This window comes from Perognathus longimembris, chromosome 2 (genome assembly GCF_023159225.1).
Source record: "Perognathus longimembris pacificus isolate PPM17 chromosome 2, ASM2315922v1, whole genome shotgun sequence".
NCBI lineage: Eukaryota > Metazoa > Chordata > Mammalia > Rodentia > Heteromyidae > Perognathus > Perognathus longimembris.
The window spans coordinates 35,294,932-35,319,835 of record NC_063162.1 but is presented as its reverse complement, the minus strand read 5'-3'; the positions used below and the strand labels follow the sequence as shown (position 1 = coordinate 35,319,835).

At 34.0% G+C, this 24,904-nt stretch overlaps 1 pseudogene; it reads left to right on the top strand.

Moving 5' to 3' along the window:
* Positions 1 to 1,979: 1,979 nt before the first annotated feature.
* Positions 1,980 to 24,904, top strand: part of LOC125343913 — a 156,147-nt pseudogene continuing 133,222 nt past the window's right edge.

The window sequence follows — 24,904 nt, the reverse complement described above, 5'->3', positions numbered from 1 at the left end:
ATAATGATCTTGAAGACAAGAGAAGTAAAATAATGTTCCAGGTTATTGTTAATTTTATATTTTTATTGAGATAAATCATATGCATGATTTCTCACTTTCTCAGAGTAGCTTTGAGTTAAATTAGTTCATTTGTGAATCACAGAAAATGGAAAAATGAATCAAAACCAACTCTGAAATTCAGAGACTATTCACAATGATGTTTTGTCCCACAAATCTGCTCAAAATGTGAATAATAATATAATGATGCAGTGATCAGCTTCTCAGTTAGACTAAGTTCTTTTGCTTTCAATCTCCAAGTTATCTGACCTCCTAGCTTTCTGATTTGGGATAGCATGAGTGCTATGACTTAGCAACCTCAATCAGTGCTGCCATGTCATAGAGAGCTGTGTGCTAAACAATTTAGTAATGATTATCACAGATGTTTTATTCTAGTAGCAATTCCAATTATAATTTATGAACATCTCTTTGTAAAGGTTTACATGATAAATAACTTTATTCATAAAGATAAGTGAGACAGGTAGATATATTAACCATGTAGCTGGCATATGTTCTTACATGCTTATTAACTAGAAATGTCTCCTTTTAACTGTCTAAAAGTGAAGAGGCTTCTCATAGTTGGAGCTATTGAAACTCCAACTCAATCACAAACATGCCCTCATTTTATTTCCCCTACTATGGAGAGACTACACCTACCTCACTGCAGATCCACTTGACCTCTGGAAGATAAATGCAGTATTTTTTTCTACCCTCTTGTTTTTAATGATTTCCTCCTTGAGACATCAACACTAAGCAATTGATGCTTCTTTCAGCAATATTTTTCCTGTTTATTTCCTCCTGAAAAACTAGTCAGCCACTTATTCAATGCTCTAAAGCTGTTCTGTTGAAGTAGTGGGGGAAAAAATCTTTTATCCTTCCCAGCACACATCTCGGAAATACTGTTTTATATTGAACTTCAGGAAGGGTTCAAGTTTTGTGCTCTCCAAATCTCAAATAAATGGAGTAGTACATGAATATCATTCTTTCAATTTCTGCTTGTATTTTTTTTTCTTAGAAGGATTCTTCTAACCTTCAAATGCCACCTTCCCACCATCAGTGTCAATTCTTTCTCTGTTAAAGTCCCCTCTTTCTGTTGAGTTTATTTACTGTAGCACCATGGACTTTGCTTACACTTTAATGTGAAACTTACATTGCATTTTCCTATCTGTCCAATAGGACACAGATGTATATGATTATCCTGATGCAATAACTGAGGGAAAAGACAAAGGTTAAATGATTTTTTTAAATTTTATTTTTTTTAAATGATCATCTGATCAGGAACAGAAGGGTATTAAAATTCTGGTCTTATGTTTCTCATTATGTTTTTATTTTCCCCCTTACCATTTTAAGATGTTTTAACTAATTATTAAAAAAAGAATAAAAAGGAAAAACACAAGGAGTGATCTTTGAATTAGTTCTTTCACTGGATCTACTGTTTTCCCTTTATCTGTATTACAGTCATTGAAGCCTCAGTTTTCTCATCTAATATATTGCAAAAATATTCTTGATTTTAAATTTTCCTTGCTATGGATAAACGAGAGAATTCTAGGTCCCACAATATCTCTTATTAATAGTAATATACAGTACCACACTATAAGCCACAGATTCACTAACATAAACCTGAAGTGGAAAGGCTATTAACCCAAAATATTGTGTTGATTATTATATTTGGGAAAGGGGATATAAATACATACAAAATATGTTTACTCATTTCTTAACCTCCCTTTCTCCTTAACTTTCTGAGAAGTACTGTAAAGTATTTACTTTTGACTTTTGAATTGGTTATATAACTATTAACTTTTATCATATTAGATGAACATCTTTATGAAAGTTAGGACATGAAACACATGTTCATCAGTAAACATTTTATGGTCGGAGACTGCCCTGTGTTTTCTGCAATGGCTTTTTTAGAACATAAACAGTCATTGATTACATTGGCGAGAATGAGGCTTTTTGTTAATAAGAGCCAGTCTGTTACTGGATTTGGCACGCTGGCCGTAGTTTGTAGATCTCTGGCAGTGATGGAAACTGTTTTAGATCTTTGGATGAGAGTTGACAGAGATGTCAGCAATGAACGTATACTGTGAAGATCAGAAGGACTAAAGTAGTATGAGTACTGAGCACATATTAGAACAGGTCTTCTGATCCCAGTGCAAACACCCTCAGAGTTTGGATAATGTGGTGGAGTAGAAGGAAAGGTGTACAGGAATGGCTGGTTAGTTCCTAAGATCCTAAGAAATCTATCACCTACCTATTTAAGAAACTTGATTTATTTTCACTCAGAGTATGTTGTTAATGTAATGAAGGATTAAGGTAATAAATTTAGTGTGAAGCTATAGGTACTAAGTATAAATAACATTCTATAGTTACTGGTTGAGTTTCAGGATGAGTACACAGAATGAATAGACACACACACACACACACACACACACACACACACACACACACACCTCCCACATAAACCTTAAAAGATATTTAATTGCATACAAGTTTGCAACTTCAGAAAAAAATCAAATCAATTTTCTGAATGAAAACATCTATTCTATATACTTGGAGACTTTTATATTTAATAGAGCTTCATTAGGAAACAAGGCCTTATAAGTGAATATAATAGAGACATTTTATATTGTGTTAGTTTACCACTTCACCTATTTTTCTTTACTTCATCAATGAAAAAATTAATTGCATGTAAACAAAGCAATCACCAGTTAGAAAAGTGATGAATGCATCTTTGTATGCTTCTTTTAGTCTTCCTTTTATGCCTGAGATATTATTTGGAAATAATGATACAAACTAGTTATGAGGGAAAAGGAAAAATACAAAAGAAGAATAAAGCTCTTGCCTTTTCCCTTTCTATAAATTTTAGTGCAGTAGAATTCTTTCATGATAATTAAACATCTGTGTGTCAACCTTCACATTAGTTCCAACTAATTTGCTAAGAATCATTTTAATCAATTCAAATAATAATAATGATAATTGATTTAATTTCTTTTTTTTAATAAATGATACATGTCTCTCACTATGTAACCCAAACTGGCCTTGAACTTAAAATACTTCCAGAGAGTTGGGGGTTATAGGTATTTGTAAAACTTGGATTTTATTTAGTTCTTGTAAAGAAAGCAACTAAAATCAGTTAATGCAGAAAACATACTTTTTGAGCATTAAAAAACTGAATGATGTTGATAACATAAAATGAGTCTTGGAATATGGACAAATTTTAAGGAGGATTTTCTAATTAAGTCATTAAGATACAATTATACATGTCCAAAACATGTGCAGAAGTCACAGGGAGCTTTTGCTTAACTGAGTTATGCTTGAATCTAGTAATCTAATTTGTTATAACCATTGTATCAATAAAGCAACAATATGTGGTTATCCAAGGCTCACATCCATAGTCAGTCAGGTGACTAATCATAGTTACTTAGCAGACTGAAATCTGGAAGATCATGCCTCAAGGGCAACTGAGAAAAGCCAGTGATGGTGTATTTTCCATTAACCAGCTGAAGGCTGGGCTAGGGCATGACTACAATGATTGAATACCCAACATGAGAAATTTCATTTGGTCACTTAATTTTTTAAATATATATTTTTTTTGGCCAGTGGTTCCATTCCATGGTATGGGATTCAAACCCTTTTACCTCACTGTTTACATGCTGGTATATTTTTGCATAATTGGTATTGTTACCTCTTTCATGTATATTTTTCCTTTTTTTCTCCCAAAGTAGTTCCAGCGGCAAGAATCCTATGTCTGAAATTTAGTTACCTGAAAACCAGTCTGTATCTGACCACTCCTGGGATGGTCTCTTAAACACTGGCTCTCTAGTACAAAAGAGGTTCTGCTGGGACTCTCTTGGAGCTTGACAAGAGATTAGAATGATGGAGACTCTTTCCCTAGTCTCTGTATTTGGGGCCAAGTTTGATAGTGGAAATCCAGTCGTCTGAACTCCATGCAATTCACAGAGTGCAGGGGTTTTGGAGGAGCAGGCATTTATTAGCTTTACCAGGCCAAGTAAAGGCTACAATGAGTTTCTGTTTCAAAAGCTGTAGGCATACCCCCAAGGGACAAGGACAGAGTTTTCAGGTAAAGATCTGGAGTTTGGAGTCTGGTTGTTGGAGCGAGGGCAAGCCTTTATGCCCAGTAGTGAAATGATGTCTACTTAATTCCTGATGATACGTCTCCAGAGTTATGGCTTTTTATGTCCTGGTCATTCCTTCATTCTTATAATGAGAAACAGAAGAGGAATTTGGTGATGGTCTTGTCTTGTAATGTCTGAAACAGTAATGCACATTTATGGTGATATCACAAGAAAGATTAGATTCAAGATACTATTGCAAATTTTCATCTACCTTTCTACATATGTCTAAAATGTTCAGTAGGATAGTTTTGTCTTTGTTTCACAGTGAATTCATGTGCTTAGTCTGTTCCACAAGAAATAATGAGTTTGGTAACATAGGTTTCTATACTTACAGACATCATAATCTCCTTGCAAATTATGTATAATGACTAATAAAAAATGCAGTCTCTTGCTAATTTCTCAGTACATAATATCCTTTCTCATACTATGCATTTTCAGAATTATTTTATATTTTGTGAGATAAGTTTCTTATACAGATTAAACATGTCCTTAGATATACAAGGAAAAACTAAGGGCTAAATAAGAGAACAGGAAAAAGATACATGTATTAGAGTACTATAAATATAAAATCACAAATGTGTTTACTAATGTCGAAAACATTTATCTAAAATTAGATTTCTATTATATATGTTTGCATATATATTTATATGTATATATAATGTTAATTTTTGAAAACCAAATGGTGTTCCTTGCTGATAGAATTACATTCTGATATTGCTTCTGTACCTCAATTCTTTTTGTTCAGATTTCAAGGAGTAAGAATTCAAGTAAACGGACCTTTGAATTTATATTCATAATGAGTAATAGTAGAATAACCTTAATACATCTGAACACAAAAACAAGTACTAAAGCAATTATCTAATGATAAGTATTTAATTTTACTTTACACAGCTTTCTGAGTTATTACAATCAATTTAAAGTAAGATACTATGATATTAAAGTGCCAGAGAAGTCTGCAAAGAATTCATAATTAAATCTTTGATTAATATTACTTACAAATCATATTTTTTGAAGATTCCAGATTTGTGAGACATTTTGTTGAGATTTCTTTCACAAAAGAGATGCTAATTTGTAGAATCATGAAGTTTTGTTAAGTCTAAAATTTTCAGTTGGACTGATAGAGATAAATTCCTTGCACCCGGCAATTTTTCATGGATAAAGTGGATGTAGTTTGATTTCTCATTTTTTCTGTCCTCACATGTATGTTAATCAGAATTGGTGGAATGTGCTTGAATCTTTGTAATCTATACTTCTGTGATACTCTAGGTTTTATTTTTTTCCATACATTCTGCTTGTGGGAATTTGTGGGGAAAAGGGGGAAAGTGAGGTCCAGAGGCCATACATCTTACTTCATTTATAATTAAATTCGCAGGAAAACTTTAAGTCATAACACATGCAATCACTAAGCTTCTGGAGGGCAGTAAATCAGGTGCCATCTTTAAGTTGAATCAACGTAAAGCCTAGATTGTGTTTTAAAGAGTTTTGCATTCAGTGGCTCAAGTTGAATTGCCGAATGATTCTGGACCTTATGCTGATTCTCTGACCTAGAGAACACAAATGAGAAAGAGACATGGATATGTTCTCAATACACAATGTATAACATATATCTGTAGCTAGTATACTTGCAAAAATGCAAAAGGCAGTGCAATAAAAAAGAATAGCAGTATTCACACAGCTGTCTCTTTACTAATTTCAATGCTTCTGTTGGATAATAGTAATTCTCATCCACTAGCTGATTTTAACACACATAGAAAAGATGCTTTGAAAGGCACTGGGAATAAATAGAGCAGACTTCCTATCCTCTTAGCTGTCTGTCTGCTATGGGAAAGTCAGGATGTCAATAATTTAGCAGAAGTGGCCTAGTTCATTGGTGGCCTAATAGAATGAGGCAGAAAACCAAAATTGCACGTAGAATCCTAGTTCTATAGATTTCAGGTGGGGCGCAGAAACTTTCACTTCTAATAGTTAACAAAAATTGGTTCTGAAAGGATATGTCCCGGCCATCCCAGGGGACCATGCAGAGATAATCACAGACAGGAGAAGAAGGTTCATAAGGAGGTTTATAAGTGGGGCCATAGTTTCATGGGAGAGGGAGCTATATGGCATCTGCAACTTATCCAGGTGGCAGTTCTCTCTCTGGGGGTAAAGGGGAAATAGGTAAGTAGTGAGTAGGAGTGGTTCATTAGGTATGAGTGGATCTGGGGGCTAGTGGGAGGATCTGAGGACCTGAAGCTAAGGAAATGCTAACATTCCCCCATTTGTTGTTTATTAATAACAGAGGAAGGGTACCAGGTTGGGAGTATGGGCAGAAGTTGTTTCTTCTGGAGCTACTTCCTGCTGTAAAGGGGAGAAGTAGTCAGGGGTCCCTGATTCTTCATTTGGCCTGGTACAAGGAATCCAAGAAGTATTTGACAGTTAGGTTGGTAAAAGTCCTTATCATTTCCATGAGAATGGTTATCAGGGCCAATGGGTGTCTTGGTCTCCTCTGGATACCTCCTGCAGCTTGGGCACACCCAGGAGTCATTGGGTCTGGGTTCTTCAGGGTCCAGATCTGTGCTGGGCATAGCAGTGTAGTAAGAGGATTGCCTTGAAGTGCAAGTTCCCAGGTGGCGTCCTGGGTGATGGATGTTATCCTGTTAAAAGAGACTTTTGAAAAGGTCAGGCAAATGGCTGACAAGTTCACAGGGCCAGTTAACATGAACAACATGGGAGAACACATCTTGCGCACAAACTAGAATAGTTCCTATTTGGCACATAAACCCAATTGTGGCCTGTTACAAGGAAGAAGGAATAACTGGACTGGGGGCAGGAAGGAAGTGTTTAGGGATAGTGGACTGTATGGGAGTAACCAGTCAGATTCAGCACCAATGAAAGGATATGTCCCAGCCATCCCAGGGGACAATGCAGGGATAATCACAAACAGGAGAAGAAGTTTCATAAGGAGGTTTATTAGTGGGGCCATAGTTCTCATGGGAGAGGGAGGTACATGGTGTCTGCACCTTATCCAGGTGGCAGCTGGAGGTAAAGGGGAAGTAGGTAGGTAGTGAATAGGAGTGGCTCATTAGGTATGGGTGGATCTGGGGGCTAGTGGGAGGAGCAGAGGACCTGAGGCTAAGGAAATGCTAACAGGTTTAACATATTCTTCAAGCATATGTACATTCTATGTCACGGCTGAATCTCAACTGGATATCCAAGAATGTAATGCATTTCAAAACCCACCTGAAAGAAGTTCTTGGATGATAACAGAGTAATAATTCCAACAGTAATTCACCAATTTTAGTTATAAGTATGATCAAGCATTACTTTTAAGTCTAGAAAGCCAGGATGTACTTCTCAGTTTCGTAAACTGCTATTTCTTTAGGACTATTATTCAAATTCCTTTTTTCTTCTTATTTATTGTCAAAGTGATATACAGAGAGGTTAGTTTCATATGTTAGGCCTTGGGTACATTTCTTGTACTGTTGGTTACCTCCTCCCTCATTGCCCCCTTTTCCTTCCCCCTTTCCCTCTCCCCCCATGAGTTGTTCAGTTGGTTTACACCAAATGGTTTTGCAAGTATTGCTTTTGGAGTTGTTTGTCTTTTTATCCTTTGTCTCTCGATTTCGATATTCCCTTTCACTTCCCTAGTTCTAATACCAGTGTATACTGTATCCAGTGTACTCAGATAAGATACAGTGATAGTGTGGGTACAACCACATGAAGGGAACACAAGTGGATCACCAACAATAGAAGCTATGGTTTCACATGACATGTTGAAAGTAATTACAAAAATCATTTCCATAACATAGAGTTCATTTTACTTAGCATCATCTTATGCATTCATAAGGGCATAGCTATTAGGCTCTTGTGATCCTCTGCTGTGACTAGCCTAAACCTGTGCTAATTATTCCCTATGAGGGAGACCATAGAGTCCATGTATCTTTGGGTCTGGCTCACTTCACTTAGTATACTTTTTCCAAGTCCTTCCATTTCCTTACAAATGGGGCAAAGTCATTCTTTTTGATAGAAGCATAAAATTTCATTGTGTATATGTACCACATTTTCCTGATCCATTCATCTACTGAGGGGCATCTGGGTTGGTTCCATATTTTAGCTATGACAAATTGTGCTGCAATGAACATTGTTGTGCTGGTGGCTTCAGTGGGTTCTTGTTTGTGGTCTTTTGGGTAGATGATTCCTCAGAAGGCTAAACATAGAGCTCCCCTATGACTCAAATTCCTTTTGCCTTAGTTTCTTTGACTATCACAATTGGTGATTAAAACCATTCACATGTATAAGAAATATATCAGGGTTATATGCAAGTGCACACAAATACACTAACCAAACTATGGTTGTTTTCAAGACAGAAGTCAAGTGGTATAATTTGAAAGGTTAACAGTCCAACTAAATGAATATAAGGAAACCAATACTTGAAAGGTGACAGTGCAGTAAGGAAAGGGGATTAAAGAAATGAATAGAGGAAGGAGGTAAAATGCCATCATAGTATTTAATGTGTATACCACAAAATTAAAAACTTGAGAGAATGGGTAGGGTTCGGAGGGGTGAGAGAGAAGGATGAAAGGAGTGATGTCACTCAAGATTAATTTGTTGACTAATTTGTTGAATAGTAACACCTTTACACAATTACATGAAAGAATGTACAATTTATAAATAAAGAAAAATAGTCACAATCTACTGGGGATAAGCAAGGTAGAAAAATCCTTAAAACAAAGCCTATCTGGGCTGGGAATATGGCCTAGTGGCAACAGTGCTTGCTTCGTATACATGAAGCCCTGGGTTCGATTCCTCAGCACCACATATATAGAAAACGACCAGAAATGGTGCTGTGGCTCAAGTGGCAGAGTGCTAGCCTTGAGCAAAGAGAAGCCAGGGACAGTGCTCAGGCCCTGAGTCCAAGGCCTAGGACTGGCCAAAAAAAAAAAAAAAAAAAAAAAAAGCCTTTCTTAGGTTTGGGGAAAGATGGAAAGGAATATGTGTCCTCACATTTCCATGACATAGAAATGCCCAAAGTTGTATTATCACTTTTCTATGGGAGCTACCATCTTTGGAATGACAGTTTAATTTGATACACTTACACAAGTATATATTTACATATTTGTGTTATGATGATTATTTTAAAACTAACTACAACATCTACTTGATAGGTTTAAATGGTTTGTTTCTGCCCAACATCATCTCTTCCAGAAAACATTTGCAAATGATGAACAGAAATCTACCAGAAAGATTGAAGTCAGCATAATATAGTTCATCTCTGTCACACTTCATACCACTTTTCAAATGCTCACAAATGTGATTTTGAAATAATTTTATGTATATAAAAATCAACATCAAGTCGTCATTTAATAAAGTTGTCTTGAAGTATAGTTGGAAAATAAAATTTCCCATAAAAATGGAATGTAGTTTTCAAGGAGATTCAGTATCAAGCTTGCCAATACAGTTACTAATTCATAATTCTGACAGCAACCTATTACAAGTCATTCACAAGGGACAAAATTGCCAATCGTTTTATTACTCAATTAAAGAACCCATATGAAATTGATTACATATGTCTTACTAAATGTTTGATTTTATTAGAAAATTCACTCAGGTAACAAATATTAATGGAATTTCTACTCTCTGTCAGTTTTTTGAAATATAAAGAGCAACACAACCTAGGACCTTAGAGAGTTTGTAATATTGATGGGAAAATTGATTTAGTAATATAAATATGTAAATGTGTCCCATCTAAGTAAACTGCAACAATAATACAATTAACACGTTATAATTTCTATGAAGAAAAAGCACTGTTGTTGAAAGAATATCTCATCCAAATGAAGGAATCGAGCCGGCTAGCCAACAAGATTTCACCATGTTGAACTGAGTAAATCATGTAGAAGGGAGTCAAACAGTGGAGAAATAGCGTCGCATTCAGGTATTAGAAGCATATTAAGTTGAAAATTTCATCAAATTCTGGATTATTAAAAACACAGATGACATCCCTTCTGCAGATCTAATTTATGGTTTCCAGCTTGAGCTTCATTATTTCTGGTGATAAATATTTGACAGTCTTCCAAGCAAATTTCTGTTATTGAGTGACTGTTAAAGAATTCTCCCTTTGAGTTAAAATGACTGGTTAATTGGTAATCTCTTCTGCAAAATGATACTAAGTAAATCTCCTTTCTTACAGCTAATAAAACATATATTGGCAAACACCTCTCCTGAATTCTCACTTTATTCTTTCCACTAAACTCAATATTCCCAATATATTAACCATAAATGACATATACTAATGAATCAAAAGGTTTAAAAAATGTATTAGTAACCTCAATGTGATACACAATCATCTGTGGGTATTAATTAATGACTTTCATTTATCAATTTTAAGTTTCTTTACTAAAAACTATTATTTTCCAATCTACCTTACAATAAGATTTATAGAAATATTTAAACATTATTTCATTTTTCTCTACTTGTGAAATAATCATCTGTGTTAATCAACTAGAAGTGCTTTTGCATACAGAATCTTCCAGAAGAAGCACATTTTTCTTGAAATTGTTCATATTGTCAAATACCCCAAATGCACTATTGTAAAGATTCATCATTGCAGAAATAATTCAAATTTGAATAAGCTTTTATGTTAATCAGGTATTTTACCCAATGTCTTGGAAAGCTTTTTAGTGAGATGAAATTTTGCAACAAATTGGGATGTTTTATGATCAGGAGAACAAAGATAATATCAAGGAGCTCAGGTTGAGTATATGCTATTTATTTATTTATTTATTTATTCCCACCAAGCAATTAAAGTTTCTGCTAGTAGCATGACATTCCCACCCTCTTAACTGTCTCCATTAGTGTTTGGTTCTTGAATATGAAGCTATTTCAAATGACAGGAAACGCTCCTTTGGTTCTAGTCGTATGCAATCGTCCACTGAGGTTCTACCCCAGAGCACTATCACCAGTTGTCTTATGGAGTCAGGCATTATAAGGATGATGAAGTGCAAATAATTATAAGCCTAATCATTAGACAAAATTAAGGAAAGGCTGACAGTAAATATTTGCCTATACATGTAAGTTTCTAAACTATTTACATGGAACTTTCATTGGCAAATGTTTTTCTCCAGTCACTTAAATCATGACTTCCTGGTCGTAGTTATAATTAAGATCCACACAAATCCTGTGTGGTTAACACTCTTTGTCAATTCTCTTCTTGGCTGAGTTGTAGTCTTCCTTTTTTTTGTGTGTGTGTGGAGGGGGGGTTGTGTGTGTGTGTGTGTGGGGGGGGTTCTGTGGGGTTTGAACTCGGGCCCTGAGTGCTCTCCCTGAACTTCTTTTGCTCACAGCCTTCATTCTACCAACTAGAGCCACAACTTTACTTCTTGATTTTTGGTATTTAATTGGAGATAAGAATTTATTGGTCTTTCCTGCCAGTGCTGGCTTCCAGCTGAAATTCTCAGATCTCAGCTTTCTGTGTAGCTAGGACTACAGGTGTGAGCCAGCAGCCTTGCTTTAGGTTGTATTCTTTTTTGAGTAAACATATGCATTACTTTCTATACTTGTTTCACTGTTTTTGCTTCCTTTCCCGCTATTCATTCCCTTTGCTTCTATTATTTCTCCCTCAGGTTCAGTTACCCTCTCTTCCTCTTTCTTGCCTTCCCTCATCATCCTCTCTCTCTCTCTCTCTCTCTCACACACACACACACACACACACACAGACACATCTCCACATATGCTCACAAGTCTGCACACTACTCATAAAACATAAAAGAAAACGAAAACATCGTGGAGATAAATTCAATCATTACCCAATGTCAGGAAGGTAAGAGACCAAGTAGTTAACATAATGGGCAAGAAATGCTGTGCAGACAGCAAGAAGGTACACTGAAATAGGGTTTTTTACTTTACAAAAATAACTCACCAGACTTCTTCATGTATTAGAGAACTATCTAATGGCTTTAAAACCTCAACTAGGACAATTTTTAAATGATAATAATGAGCTAATGTTTTTGTTTCTTATCATTTTGAAGTTCAGTTGCTTGCTTATTTGAACAGCAATTTCATTATATTTTATTTTTTGTGTTCCACTTTCTTTTTTGTCATTTTTAAAAATTTTTATTGTCAAACTGATGTACAGAGTGGTTACAGTTTCATACATTAGGCATTGGATCCATTTCTTGTACTGTTTGTTACCACCTCCCTCATTCCCCCCCTCCTCCCCCTTTCCCTCTCCCCCCATCAGTTTTTCAGTTGATTTACAAAAAAACAGTTTTGCAAGTATTGCTTTTGTAGTCGTTTGTCTTTTATCCTGTGTCTATTGATTTTGGTATTCCCTTTCAGTTTCCAATTCTAATACCAGTATATATGGTTTCCAATGTACTCAGATAAGATACAGTGATAGTGCAGGTACAACCACAGGAAGGGAATACAATAGGATCATCAACAATAGAAGTTATGGTTTCACATGGCATGGTGAAAGTAATTACAACAGTGATATAACAGTCTTTTCCTTAACATGGAGTTCATTTCACTTAGTATCATCTTATGTGTTCATAAGGATATGGGTATTGGGCTCTTGTGATCCTCTGCTGTGACTAGCCTAACTAAACCTGTGCTAATTATTCCCTATAAGGGAGACCATAGAGTCCATGTTTCTTTGGGTCTGGCTCACTTCATTAGTATAATTTTTTTCCAAGTCCTTCCATTTCCTTACAAATGCGTCAATGTCATTCTTTCTGATAGCGGCAGAAAATTCCATTGTGTATATGTACCACATTTTCCTGATCCATTCGTCTACTGAGGGGCATCTGGGTTGGTTCCATATTTTAGCTATGACAAATTGTGCTGTGATGAATATTGTTGTGCTGGTGGCTTTAGTGTGTTCTTGTTTGTGGTCTTTTGGGTAGGTGTCCAAAAGTGGGGCTGCTGGGTCATAAGGAAGCTCTATGTTTAGCCTTCTGAGGAATCTCCATACCGCTTTCCAGAGTGGCTGAACCAGTTTGTATTCCCACCAACAATGAAGTAGGGTTCCCTTTTGGCCACACCCCCTCCAACATTTGTTATTGTTAGTTTTCTTGACATAGGACATTCTTACTGGGGTGAGATGGAATCTCAATGTTGTTTTGATTTGCATTTCTTCTATGGCCAGTGATGTAGAGCACTTTTTCATAAGTCTCTTGGACATTCTCATTTCATCAGAGAAGTCCTAGCCAGAGCAATTAGGCAAGAAGAAAATATAATAGAGATCAAAATAGGAAATAATGAAGTTAAACGTTCTCTCTTCGCAGATGACGTGATCCTATACCTAAAGAACCCCACAGACTCTACTCCCAAGCTACTAGAGCTGATCCAAAACTTTGGCAAAGTTGCAAGATATAAAATAAACCCTCAAAAATCAATGGTCTTTCTATATGCTAATGACCCGAACTCCAAGGCTGAAATCAGGAAAGCAACTCCTTTTGCAATAGCCTCCAAAAACATAAAATACCAAGGAATTACCTTAACCAAAGAAGTGAAAGAATTCTATGATGAGAACTTTAAAAACATGAAAAATGAAATTAAGGCAGAACTAAGGAAATGGAAAAACCTCCCATGCTTCTGGATTGGGAGGATTAATATTATCAAAATGACAACATTGCCAAAGGCTATCTTCAAATTCAATGTAATACTCATTAATATCCTAACACCATTTTTTTAATGAAATAGAGGAGGCAATCCAGAAATTCATATGGAAAAATAAACAACCAGAATAGCAAAAGCAATCCTAAGCAGAAAGAACAGTGCTGGAGGAATTACAATACCAAACTTCAAGCTGTGTTATAAAGCTATAGTAGTAAAAACAGCTTGGTACTGGCACCGGAACAGGCCTGAAGACCAATGGAACAGAATTGAAGACTCAGCAATTTTAATATAATTACCTAAAACTTACTTTTCTATCTTCAGTGTATATTCAATTTAATCTAAATAAATGAGTATTTGTATTATGTTTAAGCCTATTAGAAAAAAAAACCCTCAAATATTATGACTTTTATGTCGTAGTTATTCTGTCATGGCAGAACACAGCAAAAAACAAAAGTCAAAGACAGAAATAAGAGAGAATTGACTTTGATAAAACCTAGGGAATAGTACCTCACAGACAACTTCTCTCTACCTCCCTGGTTCAGAGAAGAAGTAATAATGGTGAAAACTGGTTAACATAGTGGAAATAATTGATGCATAAAAAAGTACATTCTGGCAAAATTGTCAAATACTACAATTGAAAAATTTAAAAATTTTATAGTCTGTAGAGACTGTACTCCTTTTATCTCCTAATTTAATTAAATTAATGTTTTATTCAATTTATATTTTTAGAACTATCCTGTAGATGTATATCCTATAGTTTATTGGCTTATGCATGCACTTTCTTCCGCTAGCATATTTTCCATAATCTTGTGATTATGGACATTTTCTTAACCTTGTTTTTTAAATTATTGAATGTAAGGAAGATTCTTTGGGAAGATTTGGTTATTTGGATAAAATCCTGTTTTTACCCTTATTTCTTTCTAGGAATTGTTTTTAGGATCTATTTTTCTTTGGTAAATTTATATTATTCTTTCCAGTATAATTCTTTATTATTTATGTTTCTTTTCATGATTTTTTTTAAATGATGTGAATTGGGGTACTTTTGCTACAGAGTTATATTTCCTCCATAAAAAAAAAACAAAAACAACAACATTAGAGCCAAGCATAGAAGAGTTTGAACCTGTTGTGTGAGGGAGGAGGTGTTAATGGTAAGGAATGGTAGGAAGACAGAGCTGTTACACTTTTTCCTCAAAGGATGAAATAGCTCATACCTGAGGATAAAAGTCTCTACATTTGGCAAATATAATGACCATTTCATATTTTTCCCTCCCTATCTCATATTTTTTCTTTGAACTTATTACTCCGATATATTTGGCATGTTATATATTTAGTCTTATAAAGGATTTTTGGTGTTTATTTGGTAAAAGAATCCCATTCTACTAGAGCAAAAATACACATTTAAATTACAGTTGTGTACCCAATGACCATGGGATGGAATCAGCTCTTTCTTGATCTGTGACTTTTGCTGTGCAAAGGGAATTAAAAAAGAAAAAAAAAAAAAAAAAGCTAGCACACCAGTCAAAAGAAGAAAAATGAAAGGTTCACATAGTCCCTGTGGACACTCTAGGTCTGTGGCCTCTACACAGTACTTTTGTTGGATAATTCCTATTTCCTAGGCAATGGGCCCAGTTCTGAGGCAACCATGTTTCTTAGGGCATGCCCTCTGCAGACAAAGACCAAAGAATGTTATGAGGAAGCAGACACTGCTGTAATTTATTGCATATTTTACTCTTAGTATTAGCTACAGTCTGCTTCTACAGGGAAAGAAGGAATAGTGGTGGGATTTTGAGAAAATCTCAGCATAGACAGAAAACATGAAGTCAACTTAGTGTTATGTACTTGATTCCTGGTATTATATACAGAGCCCTGTGTCTATAAATCAGTATTTGACTTTTTTTTTTTTTTTTTTTGCCAGTCCTGGGCCTTGGACTCAGGGCCTGAGCACTGTCCCTGGATTCTTCCCGCTCAAGGCTAGCACTCTGCCTCTTGAGCCACAGCGCCGCTTCTGGCCATTTTCTGTATATGTGGTGCTGGGGAATCGAACCTAGGGCCTCGTGTATCCGAGGCAGGCACTCTTGCCACTAGGCTATATCCCCAGCCCCTGACTTTTTTTTTTTTTTTGTATTTCACAAAATGGTTAGCACTCAGATTCTCACTGGGTTGTTTACAAAATCAGTTAACAATGGGATTTTGAAGGAAGCTAATCTGAGAAAAAGCACAGCACTATACTATGTTTTCTCTGTACATTATCTCCTGAAACTCCCACTAAAAACTCTACAGTGTGAATTCTGAAATAAAACACAGAAAAAATTGAAATCCTTAATGCCATTTTTTTCTTTACATGTCTAGACATTTGCACAGATGTTTATTATTTACTTGATCTTGGTCAAATTAACGAGTTCAGTATTGGATTATAATTTGTGTCATAGTAATCAATGCACAAAAGAAATGAAAAGAATTTAACTTCATCTCTTTTAGGCTATATTTTAAGTAAGCATATTTAGAGAAAATAGACACCTAGGTCCTCCACAGAGTATCTCCATATATTATAATATTTCATATCTGTTTAATTATAAATTAGATAGTGGATTCTCTCTACTAACTGGGAAGTGCCTTGTCTATTACCATTTGATTTCTCTCTCCTCATTGCTGAAGAAATAGCAAATTTAATTCTTCAGTTCATTAATGCTGCAAGAAGGCTAATATTTTAAAGGAAAATCTTGGCCTCTTTGCCTTTACCACTCACATCTTCTGTGTAAAATGTAGACTGAACATTGTTTCCAGATCTGAAGCACAATGGGATTAAACAGATTAGCTTAATATGAATATATTTAGAAAGTAATTATGGGAATATTTAGAAAGTGAATCGGTTAATCTGCTGCATTAACGGTGTTTCTTACAAAATGAAATATTAAGAAGGGGGAAGTTCTACATTCGTGACAAACTTGAAACATAGCTTTAATAGAACAGATTTAGATGGCCCAGAGATTTTTACTCCTGTTCTTTCGTACTAGGATGCAGTGAGCCCATGTACACATTACAATAGATATCGCCATACAGCTTTATGAGAAGTATAACAGCTCCTGTTCATAACCTAATTTCCTCAAGAAGTCTTGCCTTCTCAGATTTTCTGTAATGATCCAATGATCTAAAATTTCTTAAATTGTTTGCAAGTAAGCAAGCATTGGCTGAACTATTATTAAGCTTTTAAAAATAAAAACATAAATCTACTAATGAACTTGGTACATTGGAAATGAAGGAAAATGTGAGGAAAGTTGCAACATACAATTGTATTGCTTTGACACTGTGCATGGAAACTCCGTAAGTTAAATTTTTCACAGAAATTCTCAAAGGAGTTCACTAGGTATCTCAAGTCATTGTGAATTTAAACCAAAGAAATACAACTTTGTGTTCATTTTATGTTAAAATATGACTAAAATGGAAATTAACGTGTGTGTCAATCTTCTGCTATTATTTTTGGTTATTTCTTGAGAGAAAAGATAGAGAAATATATTTGAAGCTGAGGGTAGGGGCACATGCCTGTAATCCCGTCAGTATTCAGGTCACTGGGAAAAGCTAAGCTTAAGTTTGGGCCAGATTTGTCTTCATAGCTAAGCATTTTCTCAAATATATAAATACAAAAAACAAATTTATTTGATATAATTTCATTTTAGTGCGTCAACATCCATGTAATATGACACTGTACAACTAATGAAAAATCTAGGGCTTTGAAGATGTGTTTTTGTTTTACTGCATATCTTTTTGTTTTGTTTGTTTTGTTTTTTCAAAATTTTTTTATCAAACTGATGTACAGAGAGGTTACAGTTTCATACGTTAGGCATTGGATACATTTCTTGTACTGTTTGTTACCTGCATATCCTTTAACTGTAGGAACTTGGCCAACTTATCTGAACATTGTAGTCCTCAAAAGGGTTGGAAGGGGTGATAACAATTTCTGCTCTACAGTGTAGCTATGTGGATGAAACCTAAAGATGTAATTGAAAATCCTCAGTATGTAATAAGTGCTCATGATTAGTATCATTTATATAATTCCAACCCCAGTCATGTTTTATTCTCACCCCTTTTTTTGTGTTTTATTATAGTCACCCTCTTACCTTGTCTTCAGCCTTTACCTTATGCCCTTTCTAAAGAGCCACAACACACAACGTGTCTACAAAAAACAGAGTTTGAAGTAAATGGGCTGGAGTGGCATGCAAAATGCAGAGACACACAAATAAAATTCATTGTATGGGTTTAAACATTTTGCTTATCAGTAAACTATTTCCCATTCTATTCTTTATTTCCTAACTTCTTAGCTTTCTCCTATTTCAGGGTATTTAGATGTCCTGATATCAGGGCAGGGAAAGATAAACCTCACTGTTTCTATTCTTTATTCTGTTACATATAATTAATACTGGAAACCTGGGTATGGTAGAGTATATTTGAATCCCACCACTCTTTGACTCTACCCTGGACCTGGCTATATTGTGAGATTTACATCAAAATCATATTTTAACCCAAGCTATAACTGAAATACTGTTGAAAGTATTTTGTCTCTATATTATATAGATTTTATCTCAAGCTGAAACATTCTTTTATATTGCATTGAACCTAAACCATGTTAACTTAAGTAGGAAAAAAATCTCAGAGCAAGAATAATAAATTTCTGGTTTCTACATGATTTTACAAGCTGTTAGTGGTTGTGACCCCTTTCATGTCTTTATTTAGACAGAAATAAAACTTACCTTGGAGGTGTCCTTTAAGGAACAACCTTATATAAAAGGCATCCTTACATAAAATAATCAATTCTTTTAGAGTTTTCTGCAATCCTTCAGATTTAACCATTATAATATATGAAGATAATATATTAAGAGATAATAACTTTAAGTATGATTGCACAGCAGAACAAATTCTATAAATCTCCAGTTAAATGGAAAACAGAAAGACTGAAATGGAAGATATTTCCAGCTTCCTTTTGCTTTTATCTTTGTTTAATTTTGGAGCATGAAATTACTTCCTTGACATATATAAATTTCAATAAAATCAAAAAAGAACCAGGGCCTTGATATCTTGTTAAAAGAAACAGAACAGTGTCCGATAACAATCAGGAAAAACATATGCTCCAAAAAAAGGCAGTTATGACTTGAGTTGTAATAGTAATATTTCATTGGCTCAAATACACTCAGAAAAGACAGAGCCCGCATTAACAATTACACACCTTGCCTTGGAAGCCTATGGTTTTTTTGGTGCTGAGGAAGGCACAAAACTCTTCATTTCCTTAAGAAAATAGAACTCTATTTTTTAAGTAATTACTGAAACACTACCATAAAATGAAAATACCCAGAATACTGTGTTTATGTAAGATGGTTTTGCACAAACTCTGCACTTGAGTTATTTTTCAGGTTTTTGACTGTGTGCTTTTATGTTTGCAATAACAATGACAAATTCAACTTAAACAGAGCAATAGTGTGAAAAACACATGATCATATTGCTCATGAAGACACTTTGGCAGTCTAAGTGCTCATGAATTGGTTGTTGTTTTCTTAACCAATGAATACAAAAAAATCACCTCAACATACATTAAAGATCTGAAAGAAGGTTTGGAAGCAAGCTTCTGACACTTGTAATACTAGAAAATTTGACATTTTTTTTTTTATTTTGTAAGAGCCACAGTGTCAGTACATTCTGACAGCTCTGTAGTAATCAGCCCTCATCTCTCCTTTCATACACATTTTCCTCCCCCATACTGCCTACTAACACCCTGGTATTCTCACTTTTTCTTATATTTAAGTAAGGAAAGAACATTGGAAATACTCATAAATATCTAATCAGTGAGAGAACTCAGAATAATTTGAATGACTAAGGATAAAAGTCATTATTTGATAAAGACAGTACACACCTCTAAGGTTATCTTAAGTGTCTATAGCCTTTCTATTCATTTCTTCCAGTTATGGAGATAAATAGATAAAATGAAAGTATAGGCAATGTAAAGAAATCTAGTGACTCTATACATCAAGGGCAGATTTAAGCAATTTTTCCCCCCTGGGGTAGATGACAATACTTTTCCAGCAATTGCACTTGGTACTTGCCTGGCAAGTGCATTGGTCCTGGAGGCTTGAATTCAGGGTCAAGTACTGTTACTAAACTTTTTTGTTCACTGTTTTGTTAGCAAATCAGCCACAGCTTCACTTTGGCTTTTTTGGTAGTTAACTGGAGATAACAGTATCAGGGGCTTCCTTGTGCGGCCTGGCTTCTACCCATGATCTGCAGAGATTAGCCTCTTGAATAGCTAGAGTTGTTGCTTAGAGACACCTGATACCTTGCTGCATATGCTTACCTTGGAAAAAAAATTACTTAGCTTTTATTTCTGGGAAGAAACACTATTGCAAGGTTTAATAATATTGGTGGGCAGTTAATTTCTTTTAGGATTTGAAATATGTTTTTCCAGACCCTCCTCATCTCTATGGGTTCTGCTGAGGAATCTGAAGATTTCTAGTCTATGGGATTTATCTCTCATGTGTCACTGGCTGCTATTCTTTCGACGATTCTTTCTTAATTTTGTTCTTTGAATCAATTCACTATATCATGTTCTGGTAAAGATAGCTTTCTGTTTATGTCTATTTGGCATTCTGTAGAACTTGTGTGCATGAATGTTCTTATCGTTCCCAAGATTAGGAAAGTCTTCCCTTGTTTATTATCATTATTTTTTTTTTCAAATTTTTATTATCAAACTGATGTACAGAGAGGTTTCAGTCTATTACTATTATTAACCTTTGTTGTTTTCATTAATTGTTCATTTTTTGCTGGTCCTGGGGCTTGGAACCTTGGCCTGAGTGCTGTCTCCAAGTTACTTGTACTCAAGACTAGAACCTGAGCCATAATACCATTTCTGGCTTTTTCTGTGATCAATTAATGATAAAAGTCTCATAGACTTGGCTGCCTGGGCTGGATTTGACCCACCAGCCTCAGACCTCAGTTTCCTGAGTTGCTAAGGTTACAGGCATGAGCCATTGGCGACTTTCCTCTTATCCCATTCAATTTTTTATATCATTCTTTCATACTTACTTTTATGTCACCAACCTTTATATCCTGATCTTTTAGTATAGAAATTATGTGGATGTTTCATCATTTGCTTTTGATCTCATTTTGCTTATGTTTTGTCCAAATATTGTATTTTCAGACATTCTTAAGTGCTGATGTTTCACTTGATCTAGTCTGAAATATCACTTAATTCTCACTTAATCTAATTGGATATTAAGGCTTTCCCATACTTTTAAAAATTTTACTTATTGAAAATTTTGTAAGTTCCCTATTTAATTCTTTGTCAAAAATCTCTGTTTTGTTAACTCTTATTCCTATCCTGCATTGTGATCTTTGGTACCATGTATAAATACTGTGTTAGAATCAGAGACACACTATTTTGCTGAGTCACATAAAAGTGGGAACACAGGTGGTACCTTTAAAATGTGGTATATATCACAGAGTATGTGGGGTGCACACTGTACTCATACACTTGTAATGGTGATTACTATTAGAAACTTAATAGATGTCTAGTCTTTGTTTTTCAAAATAATGTACTTTTTCAAAATGATGTAATTGAAGTTTGCAAAAGTAATCTCTTAAATTTGAATGTTTTCCGATTGAAATACATATTTTGAAAATGCATAAATCTTTTGGTAAAAACATATGTGAGCAAGACCAGTAGCAAGATATCATTTTTTTTTAATCATGGGGTGAAAGTAAAAGCATTTATGTGATGGATTTATAAAGCTCTAAGTCTATTTTTCTTGACATTTGTAGCTGAAGAGCAGAGTACTCTGAATCATAAATGTTTATTTTTATGTTTTTATGATGAATAATAAAATAACTAACATTAAATTTAGCAAAATTTACAGTACCTTATGGGAAATAATTTCAGAATAAACTCTAAGCCTCATCTTAGAACTATTTGCTTGTAACTAAGATCTACTTTAGAAACATCTCCTTTCCACAAATATATTCGTGGATATGTTCAATACATGAAAGGATATGTTCAACACATGAATTATTTATAGAAATTTCAAAACAAGTGGATTTCTTTTCAAGTAATAATCTATTTTTGAAGAGGAGTCATTCTTTATCTGACAGGTTCTGATTATGCTCCTTGTGAATGTTCTGTAAGAGCTTAAACAGAACATTGTCTTTCAGGGTGACATTTTCTACAACCTAAATTTTGTTTTGGTACCCATGGTGCCCTTACCCTTCCACTTCTATAATTCTGTGCTTGTGTGTCTTCTTACTTTATTTTATGTGATGTTAATTTCCATTTTGTGCTAATATTAACCAATATATCTGGTTCTGCCCCATTAATTCACCGTTTTTGTGTATTAGCCAGAATACAAATTGATGGCAGAAGCTGTTCTTAATTATGTGATTAAACAGTCATGTGTGTTAGTGTGTTTTTTCTGTACATGAGGGATAGAGAATTTTTCTGTAGTAATTAGATAATGAAAAGTATGTGTGGTCAAAAAACAGCAAATACAAAGAACATATATTAATAGCATCATAGGTAATAGTTTGCCATTTTTCTTAAATAATACCAGAAATCTCCCATAAACTCAACAGAATAAATTAGAATTTTTCAAATGTGAAAAATAAACCTAGATAAATCACTTATTTATGAATTATTCCACTCAAATTTTACCTCAAACATCTCTGACAGACTGTATTATAATATATTGCCATTGATTTTTCAATCAATGAATATACATATATATTTATATATGCATTGAAAGAAAGATATAATTCCACAAACCACATCCTTACTCAGCTAAGATCATTAGATATTGTTATCTATACATATTTTAAAATGTAGTTTGACAAATTTAATAACAATATGCCTCATGAATTCTCTCAAAACTACTAGAAAAATCTAAAGAATTTATTATTAAATTGATCCAGCATCTAGATCAAACATTTGAAGACAAAATGTTTGATAATATAAGATTTATTTACATGAAATATTTAATGGTGCATATACCTATTATATATGCATTTTTCGATCTATAATTATATAGGAGAATTAAAACTGCATCAGCAGAAATTATAATGGATTATTTGATGATTAACAAACAAAAATTTTACTATGTAATTGTTTAAATTTTAATTTGGAAAAAGATAAAAAATGTGCCTTTTACTCAATTAGCTCTTTTAAACCTACAAGAATTTATGTTGTCATGTTTCTGAGTAGTATTAACAATATCTACAAATAAGTTATAGTATGTTTTATTTTATATTTAAGTACATATTTTAAAGCTCATATCAACAATCCACTAAGAATTGGATCTCATGAAGAAAATCAAAAGTAAATTGTTGTTTTGAATTAAAACGTTCAATCATCTGTTGGGAAGCATGTGTGATTTCACTAAATAGTATTGAAAACCCACTTGTAAAATAGATGTGTACTTTATCCTGGTTTTCTCATGTATTCATCATTTGTAGCATAATAAAATAAAAATGTGTGACTGAATTAACCTAGCCATGCAACAAAGACTTAGTTGCTAAAAGCCATTTTATCTCAATATGCAAATATACAAGGTAGGAACTGTAAGGAACTGTTTACTTTAATCTTAGAGCTACAAGAGAAATGCCATGGAAACATGAGACCATCAATGTTATGAAAAACAATATAGTCAAAGTTAAAGTGCACAAAGGGTTTTGAAATCTATTTTGGGATCTATTTTTATATATGTATAGATAGAGCTTTTTAAAATGTGATTGTTTGAGTTGTGGAAATATGACCCAATTAAATTGAATTTACAGAGTTCATGAGATTGTAAATTAATCAGAAAACATCATCTATTTTTTGTATATTTTGAAGGAAAATGTCCTTAAAGACAAGTGATGTTGTTCAGTAGATTCACATACCAATGCCTTTTGTATTTCTAAAAACAGTCATGGAACCAATGTTCTGCCCAAGTATTAGTTGGAGAAAAGGAAGGAAGGAAAGGCAAAAGGAAGGAAGGAACAGAAATATTGAAATCTATAAATTCTAATGTTTAAGACCTTACTTTTAGCTAAATTTAATTATAAGAAACTGTTAGGGAAAAGTCTTAATGGAGTAGTGAAAATTGAATCACAAACAAAAATCTACTTCAAAGACTTAAGCTTCTTTATTTTATGAAAAGTCTTTTACTTTTTAGCCAGAGAAATAAATCAACATATGATCATCACAGTTCATTATTTTAATCTCTTTTGTTCTTAAATTTTCATCAGAACTTTCAAAAAGTCAACAACTGGGTAGAGGAATTGTCAGTCTCTGATGCAGTTTTGAAAGGAGGCCAAATTAGGCGTGACTGCCTTGTTATTTTACCTTTAAACATATTTTTAATTGAATACAGTGAACTTGAAGTTTAAATAAAAATAGTGGATTTGTATTCATGTCAATTCTGCTTCTTCACAAATATTCTTAGACAGATATGTATATATAATTCAATTTCCAATAGTTGTGTAACATGTAAGACCTTTTTAAAAATTCCAGGAATGCTTTAATTTGTTATTTTTCAAGTGATATTTACTAAAAAACAAAAAAAAAACTTTATTATTGTTTTGATCCTTGAAATAATGAATTACTGAATATAAAAATACCTTTAATACAAAATTCACATGTTAATCAATATAATGTTCTAGAGTAAATATCCACCAATCATTAGGAATGTTAAATATTTAGCAAAATATAGTTTACTTCTCTCTGAAAAAGTTTAAGCCATGTTAGGTGCCATACTTCTCTTCTCAATGTTACTTAAGTGAACATTTACTATAAAAAATTAACAGGGAGCTTCCTCAAATGTTGAACTTGTACATTTTCATTGTGATCTTTGAGTATACTGTGAGAGTTTACCCATAGAAATCAACTCAAGAATTACTTTGACTTCAAAACATTCAGCTTAGGTATTCCTGTCAGTTTTCCTCAGCCAGAGTGACAGTGTAGTATGGGTAATCCACAGAAGTGTAATAAAAGTCACTGAAATCCAGAATTTCTTTTAAATGAATAAGTATTATTGACTTTCAGGAGAAGAAAGGGGAAGAATGAATATCCACAAACCAGCTATCAGTGTGTGACAAGGCTCTATCATTTCAGGATAAAATAAGTTCTAAGA